The 21,875-nt window shown below is 41.3% G+C and overlaps 1 protein-coding gene across 1 annotated transcript in view; it reads left to right on the top strand.

Moving 5' to 3' along the window:
* Positions 1 to 21,875, top strand: part of LOC139748912 (uncharacterized) — a 112,648-nt gene that overhangs the window by 31,800 nt on the left and 58,973 nt on the right. The gene's annotated exons all lie outside the window — the stretch shown is intronic.

Raw genomic sequence — 21,875 nt, forward strand, 5'->3', positions numbered from 1 at the left:
GCTTTCTGTCCACAACCAGGTTCCACAGACCTTTCCATGGTTTATCCTGGGTGCTTTACATGCCCTGGTTCAGTCCATTAACAGCACATAGATACCAGTATGCCACATCATTCCAGTTCACTTTGCTCTATGTGCACCTTCCACCCTCTTGCATGTTCAAGCCCCAATCACTCCAAATCTTTGTCACTCCATCCTTTTACCTCCAGTTAGGTCTCCCCGTTCTCCTTGTTCCCTCCACTTCTGACACTTATATCCTCATTGTCAACCTTTCCTCACTTATTCTCTCCATATGTCCACATCATATCAACACACCCTCTCCTACTATCTCAGTCATGCTCTTCGTATTACCACAAATCTTTTTTATCCTTTCATTACTTACTTGATCAAACTACCTCACAAGTATAGTCCTCAAACATTTTATTTCCACTGCATCCACCCTCCTCTATACAACCCAATCAATAGCCCATGCCTTGCATCTGTATGATATTGTCAGGAGTATTATGCCTTCAAACATATGCAATTTTGCCCTCCCAGACAACATTCTCTCTTTCCACACTTTTTTCAGTACTCCCAAAACCTTTGCCCTCTCTTCTACCTCATGATTCACTTATTCTCTCATGCTGGCATTCATTCCCATATCCACTCCCTCATTCCCCAGTATCTATGACACTGCACTTCTTCCAATTCTTTTTTCCATTCAAACTCACACCCTGCTAAACCTAATAACCTTGCTTTTATTCATGTTTACTTCCAAACTCATTCACCAACTTCTGCAGTTTCTCACTTGAATCTATCATTGTTGCAGTATCATCAGCAAACAATAACTGACTCACTTCCCAGGCCCTTTCATCCCCTTCAGACTGCATACTCAACCCTCTCTCCAAGACTCACATTTACCTCCCTCACCACTTTACCCATAATTGAACAACCATGGTGACATCATACACCCTTGCCACAGACCAGCCTTCAGATGGAACCATTCACTGTCCTCTCTTCCTACTCGTACACATATCATACACCCTTGATAAAGACCTGTCACTGCTTCTAGCAGCTTTCATCCTGAACTATATATTTGTAAGACTCTCCACAAAGCATCTCAATCAACCCTGTCTTATGCTTTCTTCAGGTCCGTAAATGCCACATAAGATTCCATCTATTTTTCTAAGCATTTCTCACACACATTCTTCAAAGCAAACACCTAATCCACACATACTCTTTCACTTCTAAAACCACACTGCTCATCCCCAGTCTGATGCTTTGTACATGCCTTAGCCCTCTCAATCAATACCTTCCCATACAACTTACCATTTATACTCAATAAACTTATACTTTTGTAGTTTGAACACTTACCTGTATCCCCTATACCTTTGGTGCTATTCATGCATTCCACCAATCAACAGGCACTTCACAATGGTCCATACATGCATTGAAAATCCTTACTGACCAATCAATAACACAGTCACCCCCCTTTCTTAATAAATTCAATTGCAATACCATCCACTCCAGCTGCCTTGCTGTGTTTAATTTTCCACAAGGCATTAACCACCTCTTCTCTCTACCAAACCACTCTCCATGATTCTCTCACTTTGCATACCATCCAGACCCAAACACCCTACATATGCCACCCTATTATCAAACACATTTAAAAGTCCTTCAGAGTACTCACCCAATCTCCTCCTCACTTTATCTTTACCTATTATTATTTTTCCTATTTGTTCTCATCTTATGCACATTATTTACCTTCTTCCAAAATATCTTATTATTCTCTGTAAAGTTTACCGGTTCTCACTCACCCCAACTCTCATTTGCCCTCTTTTTCAACTTGCACTTTCCTCTTGACCTCCTGCTTTCTCCTGTACATCTCCCAATCATTTGCACTCCATCCCTCTAAATACTACCCAAATGCCTCTCTTTTCTCTTTCACTAGCAGCTTTACTTCATTCACTGCCCTCTCTCGTCTGCCCAACTCCCACCTTTTGCATGCCACATGCATCCCTCACCCACTCCCCTTGCTTTATTGACAATCACCTTTCACCATTTGAGGAATGTGTTTGAGAAATACTTCAAAAAATAGATTTTTTTTTTTTTTTTTTTTTTTTCCCGCTGTCTCCCACGTTTGCGAGGTAGCGCAAGGAAACAGACGAAAGAAATGGCCCAACCCACCCCCATACACATGTATACACATACGTCCACACACGCAAATATACATACCTACACAGCTTTCCATGGTTTACCCCAGACGCTTCACATGCCTTGATTCAATCCACTGACAGCACGTCAACCCCGGTATACCACATCGCTCCAATTCACTCTATTCCTTGCCCTCCTTTCACCCTCCTGCATGTTCAGGCCCCGATCACACAAAATCTTTTTCACTCCATCTTTCCACCTCCAATTTGGTCTCCCTCTTCTCCTCGTTCCCTCCACCTCCGACACATATATCCTCTTGGTCAATCTTTCCTCACTCATTCTCTCCATGTGACCAAACCATTTCAAAACACCCTCTTCTGCTCTCTCAACCACGCTCTTTTTATTTCCACACGTCTCTCACCCTTACGTTACTTACTCGATCAAACCACCTCACACCACACATTGTCCTCAAACATCTCATTTCCAGCACATCCATCCTCCTGCGCACAACTCTATCCATAGTCCACGCCTCGCAACCATACAACATTGTTGGAACCACTATTCCTTCAAACATACCCATTTTTGCTCTCCGAGATAATGTTCTCGACTTCCACACATTCTTCAAGGCTCCCAGAATTTTCGCCCCCTCCCCCACCCTATGATCCACTTCCGCTTCCATGGTTCCATCCGCTGCCAGATCCACTCCCAGATATCTAAAACACTTCACTTCCTCCAGTTTTTCTCCATTCAAACTCACCTCCCAATTGACTTGACCCTCAACCCTACTGTACCTAATAACCTTGCTCTTATTCACATTTACTCTTAACTTTCTTCTTTCACACACTTTACCAAACTCAGTCACCAGCTTCTGTAGTTTCTCACATGAATCAGCCACCAGCGCTGTATCATCAGCGAACAACAACTGACTCACTTCCCAAGCTCTCTCATCCCCAACAGACTTCATACTTGCCCCTCTTTCCAAAACTCTTGCATTCACCTCCCTAACAACCCCATCCATAAACAAATTAAACAACCATGGAGACATCACACACCCCTGCCGCAAACCTACATTCACTGAGAACTAATCACTTTCCTCTCTTCCTACACGTACACATGCCTTACATCCTCGATAAAAACTAGATGGATTTGTATATAGTATTTATGGATCTGGAGAAGGCATATGATAGGGTTGATAGTGATGCTTTGTGGATGATCTTAAGAGTATATGGTGTGGGAGGTAAGTTGTTAGAAGCAGTGAAAAGTTTTACCAAGGATGGAAAGCGTGTGTGTGAGTAGGAAGAGATGAGAGTGATTGGTTCCCAGTGAATGTTGGTCTGTGGCAGGGATGTGTGATGTCCCCATGGTTGTTTAATTTGTTTATGGATGGGGTGATTAGGGAGGGAAATGCAAGAGCTTTGGAGAGAGGGGCGAGTATGCAGTCTGTTGGGGATGAGAGGGCCTGGGAAGCGAGTCAGTTGTTGTTCGCCGATGATACGGCTCTGGTGGCTGATTCGAGTTTGAAACTGCAAAAGTTGATGACTTAGTTTAGAAAGGTATGTGAAAGGAGAAAGTTGGGAGTAAATGTGAATAAGAGCAAGGGTATTAGGTTCAATAGGGTTGAGGGACACATTAATTGGTATGTAAGTTTGAATGGAGAAAAATTGGAGTAAGTGAAGTGTTTTAGATATCTGGGAGTGGACTTAGCAGCGAATGGAAGCGGAAGTGAGTCACAGGGTGGGGGAAGGGGGGTGAAGGTTCTGGGAGCAATGAAGAATGTATGGAAGGAGAGAACATTATCTTGGAGAGCAAAATTGGGTATGTTTGAAGAAATAGTAGTTCCAACAATGTTATATGGTTGCGAGGCATGGGCTGTAGATAGGGTTGTGCGAAGGAGGGTGGATGAGTTGGAAATGAAATGTTTAAGGACAGTATGTGGTGTGAGGTGGTTTGATCAAGTAAGCAATGAAATGGTGAGAGAGATGTATGGAAATAAAAAGAGTGTGGTTGAGAGAGTGGAATAGGGTATGTTGATATGGATTGGACATATTGAGAAAATGAGTGAAGAAAGACTTACAAGAGAGGATGTATAGAGGTGGAGGGGACCAGGAGAAGCAGGAGACCATATTGTAGGTGGAAGGCTGGAATGAAAATTATTTTGAGTGATAGGAGCCTGAACATACAGGAGGGTGAAAGGCATGCAAGGAATAGAGTGAATTGGAACAACATGGTATACTGGGGTCGACATGCTGTCAGTGGACTGGACCAATGCATGTGAAACGTCTGGGGTAGACCATGGAAAGGTCTGTGGGGCAAACACCTGATCCACACATCCTCTACCACTTATGAAACCACACTGCTCTTCCCCAATCTGATGCTCTGTACATGCCTTCACCCTCTCAATCAACACCCTCCCATATAATTTCTTAGGAATACTCAACAAATTTATGCCTCTGTAGTTTGAATACTCACCTTTATCCCCTTGCCTTTGTACAGTGGCACTATGCACACAGTCTGCCAATCCTTAGACACTTCACCCTGATCCATACATACATTGAATATCCTTACCAACCAATCAGCAACACTGTCGCCCCTTTTTTAAGTAGATTCAACTGCAATACCATCCAAACCCACCGGTGATCTTGCCAGATTTCATCTTCCGCAAAGCTTTCACTACTTCTTCTCTCTTAACAAAACTTTTTCCCTGACCTTCTCACTTCACACACTACCCTTATCAAACTACCTTACATCTGCCACTCTATCATCAAACCTTCAAAATACTCTCTCCATATCCTTCTCATTTCATTACCTGTTATTACTTGCTCCATTCACCATTGTTCCCATTTGTTTTCTTGTCTTACACAAGTAATTTACCTCCTTCCAAAACGTCTTTTTATTCTCCCTAAACTTTAATGATTCTCTATCACCCCAACTTTTATTTGCCTTCTTTTTCAACCCTTGCACGTTCCTCTTGACCCCCTGCCGCTTTTTTTTTTTTTTTTTTTTTTTTGAGACATCTCCCAGTCATTTGCACTCCTTCCTTGTAAGTATCATCCAAATGCCTCTCTTTTCTCTCTCACTAACAACTTTATTTCTTCATTCTACCACTCACTACTCTTTCTAATCTGCCCATCTCCCACCTTTCTCATGCAACATGCCACCACTGCTTCCTTAAATACATCCCATTTCTCAGCCACTCCCCTCACATCATTTGCTCTTGCCTTTTGTCATTCTACACTCTACATTCTACACTCCTGGTACTTCCTCACGCGAGTGTTCATTCCAAGCTCTCTTACTCTGAACACTTTCTTCTCCCCAACATTCTTTCTTCTTTTTTGAAAACCTCTGCAAATCTTCACCTTTGCCTCCACAAGATGATGATCAGACATCCCTCCAGCTGCTCCTCTCAGCACATTAACATCCAAAAGCCTTTTTTACATGCCTATCAATTAACACGTAATCCAATGATGTCTTTTGACCATCTCTCCTACTCCTATACGTATAATTGTGTATGTCTCTCTTTTTAAACCAGGTATTCCAATCACCATTCTTTTTTCAGCACAAATCCTCAAGCACTTCACCAATTCCTTTCACAGCACTGAATACCCCCTGTGCACCAATTATACCCTTAACTGCCTCATGAGTCACCTTCACATTGAAATCACCCATCACTAATACCCAGTCTTATGCACCAAAACTGCTGATACACTCACTCAGCTGCTCCCAAAACACTCTCATGATCTTCCTTCACATGACCAGTTGCATAAGCACCAATAATCACCTATCTGTTTTCACCCACTTTCAGTTTTACCCACATCAATCTATAATTTGCTTTCTTACACTATCACACACTGCCACAACTGCTTCAGTAGTAGTGCCACTCCTTCCCTAGCTCTTGTCCTCTCACCAACCCCTGACTTTACTCCCAAGACGTTTCCAAACCATTCTCTCGACTTTACCCTTGAGTTTTATTTCACTCAGAGCTAGAATATCCAGGTTTCTTTCGTCAAACATACTACCTATCTCTCCTTTCTTCTCATCTTGGTTACATCCACACACATTCAGACACCCCAATCTCAGCCTTCAAGGAGGATGAGCACTCTCTGCTTGACTCCTGTTTCCTCTTTTAGAAATTGAAATACAAGGAGGGGAGGGTTTCTAGCCCCCTGCCCCTGCCCCCTTCAGTGTTGAGAAATAAACATAGAGAGAATTTACAAGCAAAATTGAGGTTATTTAGTAGGTGGTACTACCGTCTTGATTGAGAAGTGTTAGATTGGTGCCTGGAACCATCTTACACTCTCCATGTCTGGATTGCTGGTCTTACTTTTTGTCTCATCCAAACGGGAATACTGGGTTAGTCCTGCCATCTTCTTACAAGCACCATACACCTACTCACACTTTGCTTATTATTGTTACTTTTTTCACATAGGCACTTTCTCCAATTCCTTTCCACTCAAACACTTTTAAGTATCATCATGACTTCAAATCTATGGCCCCCTAATCCCTGGCATCATAGGGTGCTAAGAATCTCCGGGTCTCTGCCTGACTCTACCACCACTGAGAGGGAGGGCTCTGGCAGTAGTAGAACTGGCCCCTCCCATGACCTTTCCCTCTTTGTTAGACCTTTTTCTATTCACTATACCAACATTTGTGGTCTCTCTAGAAACCTATCCTCAGTTGAACACCATCTGTCTAGTACCTCTCCTAATATCTTAATTCTGTCTGAGACACAGTTGTCTAATGATGCTCTCACTAATCCCTTTTTCATATCTAATTTTAACCTCCACTCATTATTCCAGTTCATAGTTGGTGTTTGTGCTTATTCAAACATCACCACACCTACTGCATGCCTCAAGGACCTAGAGTCTTGAAACTCTGATGTTATGGGGCTCATGGTCTATCTCCTTATTTCTACACTTTTCCTCTGTTTCGCCTATTGCTCTCCAAAGTCTTCAAAATTTATATCTTTCTTTGACTATCAAAACTCTTGCCATGAGAGTACAACTTCCTCTTACCCACAAGCCGAGATCCTCTACCTCAGGGATTTCAATGTTCACCATGGGGAATGGTTGAATTCCTCCCATACAGGTGGTGGAGGGATGGAAGCCCTCATGTTCTCCATTCTCAATGATTTAGAGCAAATTATCACCCACCCTACCTATATTTTTGACTGCTGTGACTACTCTCCTAATATTTTGGATTTGTTTTTCACCTCTAGCCATCCTGCTGTAACTACACAATTTTGCCCCCCCAGTTAGTTCATAAATGAATCCATTCTAATGGCGCCTCCCCCTCCATCAGCCCCTTCTAAGCGTAAATATTGGCACTTCATCATAGCTGATTGGAATAACTTATGTAACTTTTTTCCTGACTTTCCTTGGCTAAATTACTGTTTCTTGTGTGGTGATACTTCAGTCTCTGCCAAACGCATAGCAGGGTTTATTCTTTCAGGAATGGAATAATTTTTCCTGTCTTCCTCCAAGACATCCTCTTCACCCAATCTATGGTTCAACTGTTCCTGTTCTGAGGCCATTCAGGCAAGGGATCAAGCATATTGGACAGGAAAAGCTCTCCTTCCTCTGACTCTTACTGCCATTAATCACTGTACACACGTTATCCATGAGGCAGAGTGTTCCTTTATTCAAAGGAAGTGTGATAACCTCTTCTTGTTATCTACTGATAAATTTTCCTGGTCTTTAGCTAAGGGCATCTCTAATAACTTCTGTCGCTCTACCTTTCCTTCACTTTTTGGCTCTGACGGTACCTTATCTGTCTCTGTCATAGACAAAGCAACTCTCTTTGGTTCCTGTTTCTTCTTTTAACTCCTCCTTGGATGACTCTTAACATTTTTTCACCTGATGCTCTTCTTCTTATTCCTATGCCCCTTCCCTTAAAATCTTAGGACTGTCTGGAAAGCACTTCTTTCTCTGGATGCAAGCAAGGCTTATGGTCCTAATGGCATCCATCCCCATATATTGAAAGAGTGTGTCTCTGAACTTGCAGCTGTACTTGCTCATCTTATGTTTCTGTTTAAAAGCCAAAATTTTTTCTTCTTGGAAGCATGCATTGATACATCCTGTCCCTAAGAAAAGTGACCCCTCTAACTATCGTCCTATTGCACATCTACCATTTCCAAACTCTTTGAATCCCTCCTCAACTCTCATATCCTTAAACACCTCAAATATCACAGTCTTCTCTCTGATCACCATTATGGTTTCCATGAGGCGAGATCTTCTGGTGATATTCTCTCCTATCTTACTAATGTCTGGTCATCATCCCTGAAAGATTTTGGGGAGTTATATGTAGTTGCCCTTGACATATCTAAGGCTTTAGACAGGGTGTGGCATCAGGATCTCATCTTAAAGCTCCCCTCTTTTGGCTTCCCTCCTTCACTTTGCCCCTTCATATTTAGCTTCCTCACTGGCCAATCTATCTCTGTGGTTCTTGGTGGATCAGCCTCCCCCTTTTCTCCATCAACAGTGGTGTCCCTCAAGGTTCTGTCCTGTCCCATACACTTTTTCTCCTTTTTTTCAATGCTTTCCTCTCCACTAATAATCCACTGCACTCATACACTGACGACTCAATACTGCATTCATCCGCATCCTACAGTTCTGTTCCTTCTCTCTTTCAATCTGCATCTTGTTTTGACACAGCTTCCTCAATAAACGCAGACTTGGACAGGATATCTCAGTGGGGTACACAAAATCTTGTTAAGTTTAATGCCTCCAAGACCCAGTATCTACTCCTCTCTCTGTTGAAATTCCTCACAACTCTTGTCTTTCCTTTGATGGTTCTGTAATTCCAACTCTTGATTCAATGAATATACTTGGTTTTTTTTTTTTTGTAACATCCACCTTTTCTTGGAAATGCCACATTACAGGAATAGTTAAGTATGCCTCTAAGAAATTGGGTGTCCTGTTTAGATGGTGAAACTTCTCTTCTGAACAGTTGCTCCATTTATACAAGGGATTAATTCATACTTGTATGGAGTACTGCTCTCACATTTGGGATAGTTTTAGCTCTGCATCCTCACTTGACAGAATTGAGTTAAAAGCAATCTGAGTTATAAACTGCCCAAGGCTAACCTCCAAACTTGACCCCCTTGCCCTATGCCACAATGTTGGTTCACTTTCCCTCTTCTACAGGTATTACTTTGGTTTTTGCTCCCAAGAGCTGGCTGCTTGTATGCCCACACCACTAGCTAGACCACACAATACTTGGCAAGCTGCTGCATCATATGAATATTGTGTAGCCATCAGGGACGTGAGGGTGGGCCATTTTGAGACCTGTTTCTTTCCCTACACGTTGAAGCTTTTGAACTCTCTATCTTCCCTTGTCTTTTCCAAAAACTATGACCTGGCACATTTCTAAAGACAGGTTTTTCATTTTCTCTAAAATTTGTAAATACTTTCCCTTGTCTTTTCTTTTTCTATTTCATAATTCTCTCTGTTTCAATTAAGTCCCAGCCTTGATGTGGATTTTTGTCTGTGACAGGAGTCTTCAACATAAAAAAAAAAGGTGACTTGAAAGATCAAGATTATTCAAAGCCTTTGATCGTTTTGAATACTTGTATTAAATCATCTCTTAGCCTCTTCTCTAAGCTAAATAGATTCAAGTTGATTAATCTCATTTTGCAAGATCTTCCTCTCAGTCCAGGAATCATCTTGGTAGCAAGACATTCTACCATTTCTGTTCTGTCCTTTTGAGGTTGGGTGACCAAAACTGAACACAATATTCAAGATATGGATGAACCAACGAACAGTAAAGAGTAAAGATGATTTCCTTGGACTTAAACTCAAAGGCTCAACCTAAGAAACCAAGGATTTTGCTTGCTCTTTTCCCTGTTTCTGTGCGCTGTTTACTTGATTGTAGGTCTCTGGAGATTATTACACCCAAGTTTTTTCCCAATTTACCATCTGCAGTTCAACATAATTCATACTGTAGCTTGCTGTTTCATTTTTGCTATCATTATGTAAAACTTTGCTCATATCATTATTGAAACTCATTCGGCACTTAAGAGCTCACTCCATTACTTTGTCTATGTGGGTTTGAAGTTGTAGACATTCATGTCATTTGTAGATTTATTTACCAGTTTTATATCATCATCAAATTTTGATATCTTGCACTGCAGCCCATTATCAGTATCATTGATACATATGAGAAAGGGAACCTGTCCCAAGACTTATCCTTGTAGCACTGCGCTTGTTACATCTGACCATTATAAAGCTTGAACATTAATCACTACTCTCTGTTTACAGCCAATTAACCAATTTCCTATCCACTGAAGTACAGTTATATCAGTGCCATGTGAGTTGATTTTTGTTATTAATCTTTGATGTAGACCCGTATTGAAAGCTTTTTGAGAGTCTGGATAGATAACATCAACTACTTTCCTTTTGTGATACGTTAGTTTTATTATCAAAGAAAGCACGGGGATTTGTTGGACACGATTGATTTCATTGAAAATCTTGCTGAGAATTGTTTATGGAGTGGTGGTTTTCTAAGTGGTTTACAATTCTGTCTCAAATGATGGTTTTCATAAGTTTTCCGGCTACATACATTAAGCAAATAGGATGATGATTTCCAGGCAGTGACTTTTACCTTTTTTTGAATATCGGTGATACATTGGCAAACTTCCATTCATCTGGAACTTTTTCTGTAGTAGGTGACTTATTGAAAAGGGCAGTCAAGGGCTTAGCTATCTCATTTTTGGCCTCCTTCATTGTTCTTTGATAAAACTTATCAGGGCCTGCTATTTTATTAATTTTCATTCTGTTTATTTGGCTTTTATGTCAATTTGTGGAGGAATGTTCCCCATTCTTATCAGTGGAACTGGATTCAGGACATTGGTTTTGTCATCAATTATAAATGCAGATGCAAAAAAACTGTTTGATGATTTTTTGCCATGACTTTGTTGTCTTGAACCAAGTCAGTGTTTTCCATATTTAATGGACCTATTGACTGGTTAAATAGTCACTTGCTTCTAACATAACTGTAAAGCTTTTTGGGGTTTCTTTTGCTATTTTCAGCAACATACTATTCATTATTATATTATTATTATACTTTGTCGTCTCCCGTGTTAACGAAGTAGTGCAAGGAAACAGACGAAAGAATGGCCCAACCCACCCACATACACATGTATATACATACATGTCCACACACACACATATACATACCTATACATTTCAACATATACATATATTTTTTTTTTTTTTTTTTTTTGCTTTGTTGCTGTCTCCCGCGTTTGCGAGGTAGCGCAAGGAAACAGACGAAAGAAATGGCCCAACCCACCCCCATACACATGTATATACATACGTCCACACACGCAAATATACATACCTACACAGCTTTCCATGGTTTACCCCAGACGCTTCACATGCCCTGATTCAATCCACTGACCGGTATACCACATCGATCCAGTTCACTCTATTCCTTGCCCTCCTTTCACCCTCCTGCATGTTCAGGCCCCGATCACACAAAATCTTTTTCACTCCATCTTTCCACCTCCAATTTGGTCTCCCACTTCATCTCGTTCCCTCCACCACCGACACATATATCCTCTTGGTCAATCTTTCCTCACTCATTCTCTCCATGTGCCCAAACCATTTCAAAACACCCTCTTCTGCTCTCTCAACCACGCTCTTTTTATTTCCACACATCTCTCTTACCCTTACGTTACTTACTCGATCAAACCACCTCACACCACACATTGTCCTCAAACATCTCATTTCCAGCACATCCACCCTCTTGCGCACAACTCTATCCATAGCCCACGCCTTGCAACCATACAACATTGTTGGAACCACTATTCCTTCAAACATACCCATTTTTGCTTTCCGAGATAATGTTCTCGACTTCCACACATTCTTCAAGGCTCCCAGAATTTTCGCCCCCTCCCCCACCCTATGATCCACTTCCGCTTCCATGGTTCCATCCGCTGCCAGATCCACTCCCAGATATCTAAAACACTTTACTTCCTCCAGTTTTTCTCCATTCAAACTTACCTCCCAATTGACTTGACCCTCAACCCTACTATACCTAATAACCTTGCTCTTATTCACATTTACTCTTAACTTTCTTCTTTCACACACTTTACCAAACTCAGTCACCAGCTTCTGCAGTTTCTCACATGAATCAGCCACCAGCGCTGTATCATCAGCGAACAACAACTGACTCACTTCCCAAGCTCTCTCATCCCCAACAGACTTCATACTTGCCCCTCTTTCCAAAACTCTTGCATTTACCTCCCTAACAACCCCATCCATAAACAAATTAAACAACCATGGAGACATCACACACCCCTGGCACAAACCTACATTCACTGAGAACCAATCACTTTCCTCTCTTCCTACACGTACACATGCCTTACATCCTCGATAAAAACTTTTCACTGCTTCTAACAACTTGCCTCCCACACCATATATTCTTAATACCTTCCACAGAGCATCTCTATCAACTCTATCATTTGCCTTCTCCAGATCCATAAATGCTACATACAAATCCATTTGCTTTTCTAAGTATTTCTCACATACATTCTTCAAAGCAAACACCTGATCCACACATCCTCTACCACTTCTGGAACCACACTGCTCTTCCCCAATCTGATGCTCTGTACATGCCTTCACCCTCTCAATCAATACCCTCCCATATAATTTACCAGGAATACTCAACAAACTTATACCTCTGTAATTTGAGCACTCACTCTTATCCCCTTTGCCTTTGTACAATGGCACTATGCACGCATTCCGCCAATCCTCAAGCACATCACCATGAGTCATACATACATTAAATAACCTTACCAACCAGTCAATAATACAGTCACCCCCTTTTTTAATAAATTCCACTGCAATACCATCCAAACCTGCTGCCTTGCCGGTTTTCATCTTCCGCAAAGCTTTTACTACCTCTTCTCTGTTTACCAAATCATTTTCCCTAACCCTCTCACTTTGCACACCACCTCGACCAAAACATCCCTATATCTGCCACTCTCTCATCAAACACATTCAAGAAACCTTCAAAATACTCACGCCATCTCCTCTCACATTACCACTACTTGTTATCACCTCCCCATTTGCGCCCTTCACTGAAGTTCCCATTTGCTCCCTTGTCTTACGCACTTTATTTACCTCCTTCCAGAACATCTTTTTCTTCTCCCTAAAATTTAATGATACTCTCTCACCCCAACTCTCATTTGCCCTCTTTTTCACCTCTTGCACCTTTCTCTTGACCTCCTGTCTCTTTCTTTTATACATCTCCCACTCAATTGCATTTTTTCCCTGCAAAAATCGTCCAAATGCCTCTCTCTTCTCTTTCACTAATAATCTTACTTCTTCATCCCACCACTCACTACCCTTTCTAATCAACCCACCTCCCACTCTTCTCATGCCACAAGCATCTTTTGCGCAATCCATCACTGATTCCCTAAATACATCCCATTCCTCCCCCACTCCCCTTACTTCCATTGTTCTCACCTTTTTCCATTCTGTACTCAGTCTCTCCTGGTACTCCCTCACACAAGTCTCCTTCCCAAGCTCACTTACTCTCACCACCCTCTTCACCCCAGCATTCACTCTTCTTTTCTGAAAACCCATACAAATCTTCACCTTAGCCTCCACAAGATAATGATCAGACATCCCTCCAATTGCACCTCTCAGCACATTAACATCCAAAAGTCTCTCTTTTGCACGCCTGTCAATTAACATGTAATCCAATAAAGCTGTCTGGCCATCTCTCCTACTTACATACGTATACTTATGTATATCTCGCTTTTTAAACCAGGTATTCCCAATCACCAGTCCTTTTTCAGCACATAAATCTACAAGCTCTTCACCATTTCCATTTACAACACTGAACACCCCATGTATACCAATTATTCCCTCAACTGCCACATTACTCACCTTTGCATTCAAATCACCCATCATTATAACCTGGTCTCGTGCATCAAAACCACTAACACACTCATTCAGCTGCTCCCAAAACACTTGCCTCTCATGATCTTTCTTCTCATTCCCAGGTGCATGTGCACCAATAATCACCCATCTCTCTCCATCAACTTTCAGTTTTACCCATATTAATCGAGAATTTACTTTCTTACATTCTATCACATACTCCCACAACTCCTGTTTCAGGAGTACTGCTACTCCTTCCCTTGCTCTTGTCCTCTCACTAACCCCTGACTTTACTCCCAAGACATTCCCAAACCACTCTTCCCCTTTACCCTTGAGCTTCGTTTCACTCAGAGCCAAAACATCCAGGTTCCTTTCCTCAAACATACTACCTATCTCTCCTTTTTTCCCATCTTGGTCACATCCACACACATTTAGACACCCCAGTCTGAGCCTTCGAGGAGGATGAGCACTCCCCGCGTGACTCCTTCTTCTGTTTCCCATTTTAGAAAGTTAAAAAAAATACAAGGAGGGGAGGCTTTCTGGCCCCCCGCTCCCGTCCCCTCTAGTCGCCTTCTACAACACGCGAGGAATGCGTGGGAAGTATTCTTTTACCCCTATCCCTATGGATAATATATGTATATATACATATATATACACATACACATACATACGCACATATACACACACACACACACACATATACATATATATACTTATGAAAAATGTAAGAAATAATTTAGAAACTGAAACTTCTAGCTTGAAATGAAATGAAAAAATGAATGTCACATAATGGTTCAACCTCTGGCTATTGAAAAGGGAAAATGTATAATTTATTTACACAAACGTCAATAGTAGTTCTCATCAATTTAACCACTGTATCAATAAGCTTCAATGTCTAAGCTACATTTTTACCAATTTCACTATTTTCTTGTCAAATATATATATATATATATATCCCTGGGGATAGGGGATTAAGAATACTTCCCACGTATTCCCTGCGTGTCGTAGAAGGCGACTAAAAGGGGAGGGAGCGGGGAGCTGGAAATCCTCCCCTCTCGTTTTTTTTTTTTTTTTTTTTTTCTCCAAAAGAAGGAACAGAGGGGGCCAGGTGAGGATATTCCAAAAAAGGCCCAGTCCTCTGTTCTTAACGCTACCTTCGCTAACGCGGGAAATGGCGAATAGTTTAAAAAAAAAGGAAGAATATATATATATATATATATATATATATATATATATATATATATATATATATATATATATATGTATATATATATATATATATATATATATATATATATATATATATATATATATATATACATATATATATTCTCCCTGGGGATAGGGGAGTAAGAATACTTCCCACGTATTCCCTGCGTGTCGTAGAAGGCGACTAAAAGGGGAGGGAGCGGGGGGCTGGAAATCCTCCCCTCTCAATTTTTTTTAATTTTCCAAAAGAAGGAACAGAGAAGGGGGCCAGGTGAGGATATTCCCTCAATGGCCCAGTCCTCTGTTCTTAACGCTACCTCGCTAACGCGGGAAATGGCGAATAGTTTGAAAAAAAAAATATATATATATATATATATATATATATATATATATATATATATATATATATATATATATATATATATATATATATACGTATTGGGGAAGAGCAGTGTGGTTTCAGAAGTGGTAGAGGATGTGTGGATCAGGTGTTTGCTTTGAAGAATGTATGTGAGAAATACTTAGAAAAGCAAATGGATTTGTATGTAGCATTTATGGATCCGGAGAAGGCATATGATAGAGTTGATAGAGATGCTCTGTGGAAGGTATTAAGAATATATGGTGTGGGAGGCAAGTTGTTAGAAGCAGTGAAAAGTTTTTATCGAGGATGTAAGGCATGTGTACGTGTAGGAAGAGAGGAAAGTGATTGGTTCTCAGTGAATGTAGGTTTGCGGCAGGGGTGTGTGATGTCTCCATGGTTGTTTAATTTGTTTATGGATGGGGTTGTTAGGGAGGTGAATGCAAGAGTTTTGGAAAGAGGGGCAAGAATGAAGTCTGTTGGGGATGAGAGAGCTTGGGAAGTGAGTCAGTTGTTGTTCGCTGATGATACAGCGCTGGTGGCTGATTCATGTGAGAAACTGCAGAAGCTGGTGACTGAGTTTGGTAAAGTGTGTGAAAGAAGAAAGTTAAGAGTAAATGTGAATAAGTGCAAGGTTATTAGGTACAGTAGGGTTGAGGGTCAAGTCAATTGGGAGGTGAGTTTGAATGGAGAAAAACTGGAGGAAGTGAAGTGTTTTAGATATCTGGGAGTGGATCTGGCAGCGGATGGAACCATGGAAGCGGAAGTGGATCATAGGGTGGGGGAGGGGGCGAAAATTCTGGGAGCCTTGAAGAATGTGTGGAAGTCGAGAACATTATCTCGGAAAGCAAAAATGGGTATGTTTGAAGGAATAGTGGTTCCAACAATGTTGTATGGTTGCGAGACGTGGGCTATGGATAGAGTTGTGCGCAGGAGGATGGATGTGCTGGAAATGAGATGTTTGAGGACAATATGTGGTGTGAGGTGGTTTGATCGAGTAAGTAACGTAAGGGTAAGAGAGATGTGTGGAAATAAAAAGAGCGTGGTTGAGAGAGCAGAACAGGGTGTTTTGAAATGGTTCGGGCACATGGAGAGAATGAGTGAGGAAAGATTGACCAAGAGAATATATGTGTCGGAGGTGGAGGGAACGAGGAGAAGAGGGAGACCAAATTGGAGGTGGAAAGATGGAGTGAAAAAGATTTTGTGTGATCGGGGCCTGAACATGCAGGAGGGTGAAAGGAGGGCAAGGAATAGAGTGAATTGGATCGATGTGGTATACCGGGGTTGACGTGCTATCAGTGGATTGAATCAAGGCATGTGAAGCGTCTGGGGTAAACCATGGAAAGCTGTGTAGGTATGTATATTTGCGTGTGTGGACGTATGTATATACATGTGTATGGGGTGGGTTGGGCCATTTCTTTCGTCTGTTTCCTTGCGCTACCTCGCAAACGCGGGAGACAGCGACAAAGCAAAAAAAATATATATATATATATATATATATATATATATATATACACTATTATTATTTATTTATTTTATTTTGCTTTGTCGCTGTCTCCCGCGTTAGCAAGGTAGCGCAAGGATATTATTATTTATTTATTTAATTTTGCTTTGTCGCTGTCTCCCGCGTTAGTGAGGTAGCGCAAGGAAACAGACGAAAGAATGGCCCAACCCACCCACATACACATGTATATACATACACGTCCACACACGCAAATATGCATACCTATACAACTCAATGTATACATATATATACACACACAGACATATACATATATACACATGTACATAATTCATACTGCCTGCCTTTATTCATTCTCATCGCCACCTCGCCACACATGGCATAACAACCCCCTCCCCCCTCATGTGAGCGAGGTAGCGCTAGGAAAAGACAACAAAGGCCCCATTCGTTCACACTCAGTCTCTAGCTGTCATGTAATAATGCACCGAAACCACAGCTCCCCCAGTATACCACATCGTTCCAATTCATTCTATTCCTTGGACGCCTTTCACCCTCCTGCATGTTCAGGCCCCGATCACTCAAAATCTTTTTCACTCCGTCTTTCCACCTCCAATTTGGTCTCCCACTTCTAGTTCCCTCCACCTCTGACACATATATCCTCTTGGTCAATCTTTCCTCACTCATTCTCTCCATGTGACCAAACCATTTCAAAACACCCTCTTCTGGTCTCTCAACCACACTTTTTATTACCACACGTCTCTCTTACCCTATTATTACATACTCTATCAAACCACCTCACACCACATATTGTCCTCAAACATCTCATTTCCAGCATATCCACCCTCCTGCGCACAACTCTATCCATAGCCCACACCTCACAACCATACAACATTGTTGGAACCATTATTCCTTCAAACATACCCATTTTTGCTTTCCGAAATAATGTTCTTGACTTCCACACATTCTTCAAGGCTCCCAGAATTTTCGCCCCCTCCCCACCCTATGATTCACTGTATTGTTGACTGGTTGGTAAGGTTATCTAATGTATGTATGATTCATGGTGAGGTGCCTGAGGATTGGCGGAATGCTTGCATAGTGCCATTGTACAAAGGCAAAGGGGATAAGAGTGAGTGCTCAAATTACAGAGGTATAAGTTTGCTGAGTATTCCTGGCAAATTATATGGGAGGGTATTGATTGAGAGGGTGAAGGCATGTACAGAGCATCAGATTGGGGAAGAGCAGTGTGGTTTCAGAAGTGGTAGAGGATGTGTGGATCAGTTGTTTGCTTTGAAGAATGTATGTGAGAAATACTTAGAAAAGCAAATGGATTTGTATGTAGCATTTATGGATCTGGAGAAGTCATATGATAGAGTTGATAGAGATGCTCTGTGGAAGGTATTAAGAATATATGGTGTGGGAGGCAAGTTGTTAGAAGCAGTGAAAAGTTTTTATCGAGGATGTAAGGCATGTGTACGTGTAGGAAGAGAGGAAAGTGATTGGTTCTCAGTGAATGTAGGTTTGCGGCAGAGGTGTGTGATGTCTCCATGGATGTTTGATTTGTATATGGCTGGGGTTGTTAGGGAGGTGAATGTAGGAGTTTTGGAAAAAGGGGCAAGTATGCAGTCTGTTGTGGATGAGAGAGCTTGGGAAGTGAGTCAGTTGTTGTTCGCTGATGATACAGCGCTGGTGGCTGATTCATGTGAGAAAGTGCAGAAGCTGGTGACTGAGTTTGGTAAAGTGTGTGAAAGAAAGTTGAGAGTAGATGTGAATAAGAGCAAGGTTATTATGTACAGTTGGGTTGAGGGTCAAGTCAATTGGGAGGTAAGTTTGAATTGAGAAAAACTGGAAGAAGTGAAGTGTTTTAGATATCTGGGAGTGGATATATATACATACACAGACATATATACACATGTACATAATTCATACTTGCTGCATTTATTCATTCCCGTCGCCACCCCGCCACACATGAAATGACAACCCCTCCCCCCGAATGCACGCGAGGTAGCACTAGGAAAAGACAGCAAAGGCCACATTCACTCACACTCAGTCTCTAGCTGTCATGTATAATGCACTGAAACCACAGCTCCCCTTCTACAACCATGCCCAACTTTCCATGGTTTACCCCTGATGCTTCACATGCCCTGGTTCAATCCATTGATAGCATGTCGACTCAAGATACCACATCGTTCCAGTTCACTCTGTTCCTTGCATGCCTTTCACCCTCATGCATGTTTAGGCCCCGATCGCTCAAAATCTTTTTCACTCCATCTTTTCACCTCCAATTTGGTCTCCCACTTCTCATTCCCTCCACCTCTGATACATATATCCTCTTTGTCAACTGTTCCTCACTTATTCTCTCCATGTGACCAAACCATTTCAAAACACCCTCTTCTGCTCTCTCAACCACACTCTTTTTATTTCCACACATCTCTCTTACCCTTTCATTACTTACTCGATCAAACCCTCACACCACATATTGTCCTCAAACATCTCATTTCCAACACATCCACCCTCCTCCATACAACTCTATCTATAGCCCATGCTTGGCAACCATATAAGATTTTTGGAACCACTATTCCTTCAAACATACCCTATTTTGCTTTCCGAGATAATGTTCTTGCCTTCCACATATTTTTCAACGCTCCCAGAACTTTCACCCCCTCCCCCACCCTGTGACTCGCTTCCACTTCCATCGTTCCATCCGCTGCCAAATCCACTCCCAGATATCTAAAACACTTCACTTCTCCAGTTTTTCTCCATTCAAACTTACCTCCTAGTTGACTTGTCCCTTAACCCTACTGTACCTAATAACCTTGCTCTTATTCACATTTACTCTCAGCTTTTTTTCACACTCTACCAAACTCAGTCACCAGCTTCTGCAGTTTCTCACCCGAATCAGCTGTCAACGCTGTATCATCAGTGAATAACAACTGACTCACTTCCCAAGCTCTCTCATCCACAGCAGACTGCATACTTGTCCCTCTCTCCAGAACGCTTGCATTCACCACCCTAACAACTCCTTCCATAAACAAATAAACAACCATGGAGACCACGCACCCCTGCCGCAAACTGACATTCACTGAGGACCAATCACTTTCCTCTCTTCCTACTCATACACATGCCTTACTTCCTCGATAAAAACTTTTCACTGCTTCTAACAACTTACCTCCTACACCATATAATCTGAATACCCTCCACAAAGCATCTCTGTCAACTCTATCATATGCCTTTTCCAATTCCATAAATGCTACATACAAATCCATTTGCTTTTCTAAGGTTTGTTGAATGTGTTTGATGATAGAATGGCAGATATAGGGTGTTTTGGTTGAGGTGGTGTGTGAAGTGAGAGGGTTAGGGTTAATGATTTAGTAAACAGAGAAGAGTTAGTAAAAGCTTTGCGAAAGATGAAAGCTGGCATGGCAGCGGGTTTGGATGGTATTGCAATGGAATTTATTAAAAAAGGGGTGACTGTGTTGTTGACTGGTTGGTAAGGATATTTAATGTATGTGTGACTCATGGTGAGGTGCCTGAGGATTGGTGGAATGCATGCATAGTGCCATTGTACAAAGGCAAAGGGGATAAAGGTGAGTGCTCAAATTACAAAGGTATAAGTTTGTTGAGTATTCCTGGGAAATTATATGTGAGGGTATTGATTGAGAGGGTGAAGGCATGTACAGAGCATCAGACTGGGGAAGAGCAGTGTGGTTTCAGAAGTGGTATAGGATATGTGGAGCAGGTGTTTGCTTTGAAGAATGTATGTGAGAAATATACTATTCATATTGATGTTAACTTTGTCGTGTAACTCTCACTTTCTGTAAGCAAATTTACATAGCTTACTCTGTCATGTTAATTATTGGAGTCTCTGACTTTCTTATAAGCTACTTTGTAGACAGCTGGCATTGCTTTAATTCTCAGTTCGACCACCTTGGTTTCCTTTTAGAAATAGACTATGTGTAATGCATTGGTATGGATGTTTCCTCTGTTTCTTTGAAGGTTTTTGTGCAGCTTTTCAGGTATGCGTCCATATCATTTTCATTGACTATATCATCTCAAGTTTGCCAGTCAAAAGAAATGCAAAGACTGTTAAAATTTGCAGATTTAGATTTTTTTTTTTACATGTGTCATTTTGACTGACATTACACGCAGTGTTGAAAGCAACCTCAAAAATAATGTCATTGGTTTTTGGCACCAAACTTTTCTCCAACTTCATCATTATAAATGAGATCCTCATCATTATTAATGAGATCCTCATTTGTTGTAAGAACTAAATCTGATATATTCTCACCACGAGTAGGTCTCTTGACTAATTGGATTAGGGCACTGTCAAGCAAATTTAGGTAGAGTGCATGCCCAGAACTACTGGAAAGGGATTCACCACATTTAGATAACCATAATGTGAAAATCCCCCACAATGGTAGAATCTTGTTTATTACAAATTTCTGCCAAGTGATCATAAAATCTTTCATCTACCCTGGTGTCTGTGTAGGGGACCTATAAACCAGTCCTACTGTTGTTTTTTACATTTAATTTCTACAAAAATGAAGCCAACATTCCCAATGGCTGCAACATTTTTTTCTGTGGGATTTAGATTAGCATTGAATTGTCTGATTGATATTTTTTTGTGATGCATGTTAATATAAAGAACTTTCGAGGTGAAAAGTTTTAAAAAGTTTATGGTAATTGATTGTTTCTCAAATATTAGATGGATGGGCTGGGATCAAGTCAAGTGAATGTCAGGAGGGTTAGGGGTTGAAGTTTAAATGATTACGCTTAGTATCACATGCTGAGTGTTAACACACATTGATTAAGGGAGACTTTATGTATTGTCTTG

This window comes from Panulirus ornatus, chromosome 6 (assembly GCF_036320965.1).
Source record: "Panulirus ornatus isolate Po-2019 chromosome 6, ASM3632096v1, whole genome shotgun sequence".
NCBI lineage: Eukaryota > Metazoa > Arthropoda > Malacostraca > Decapoda > Palinuridae > Panulirus > Panulirus ornatus.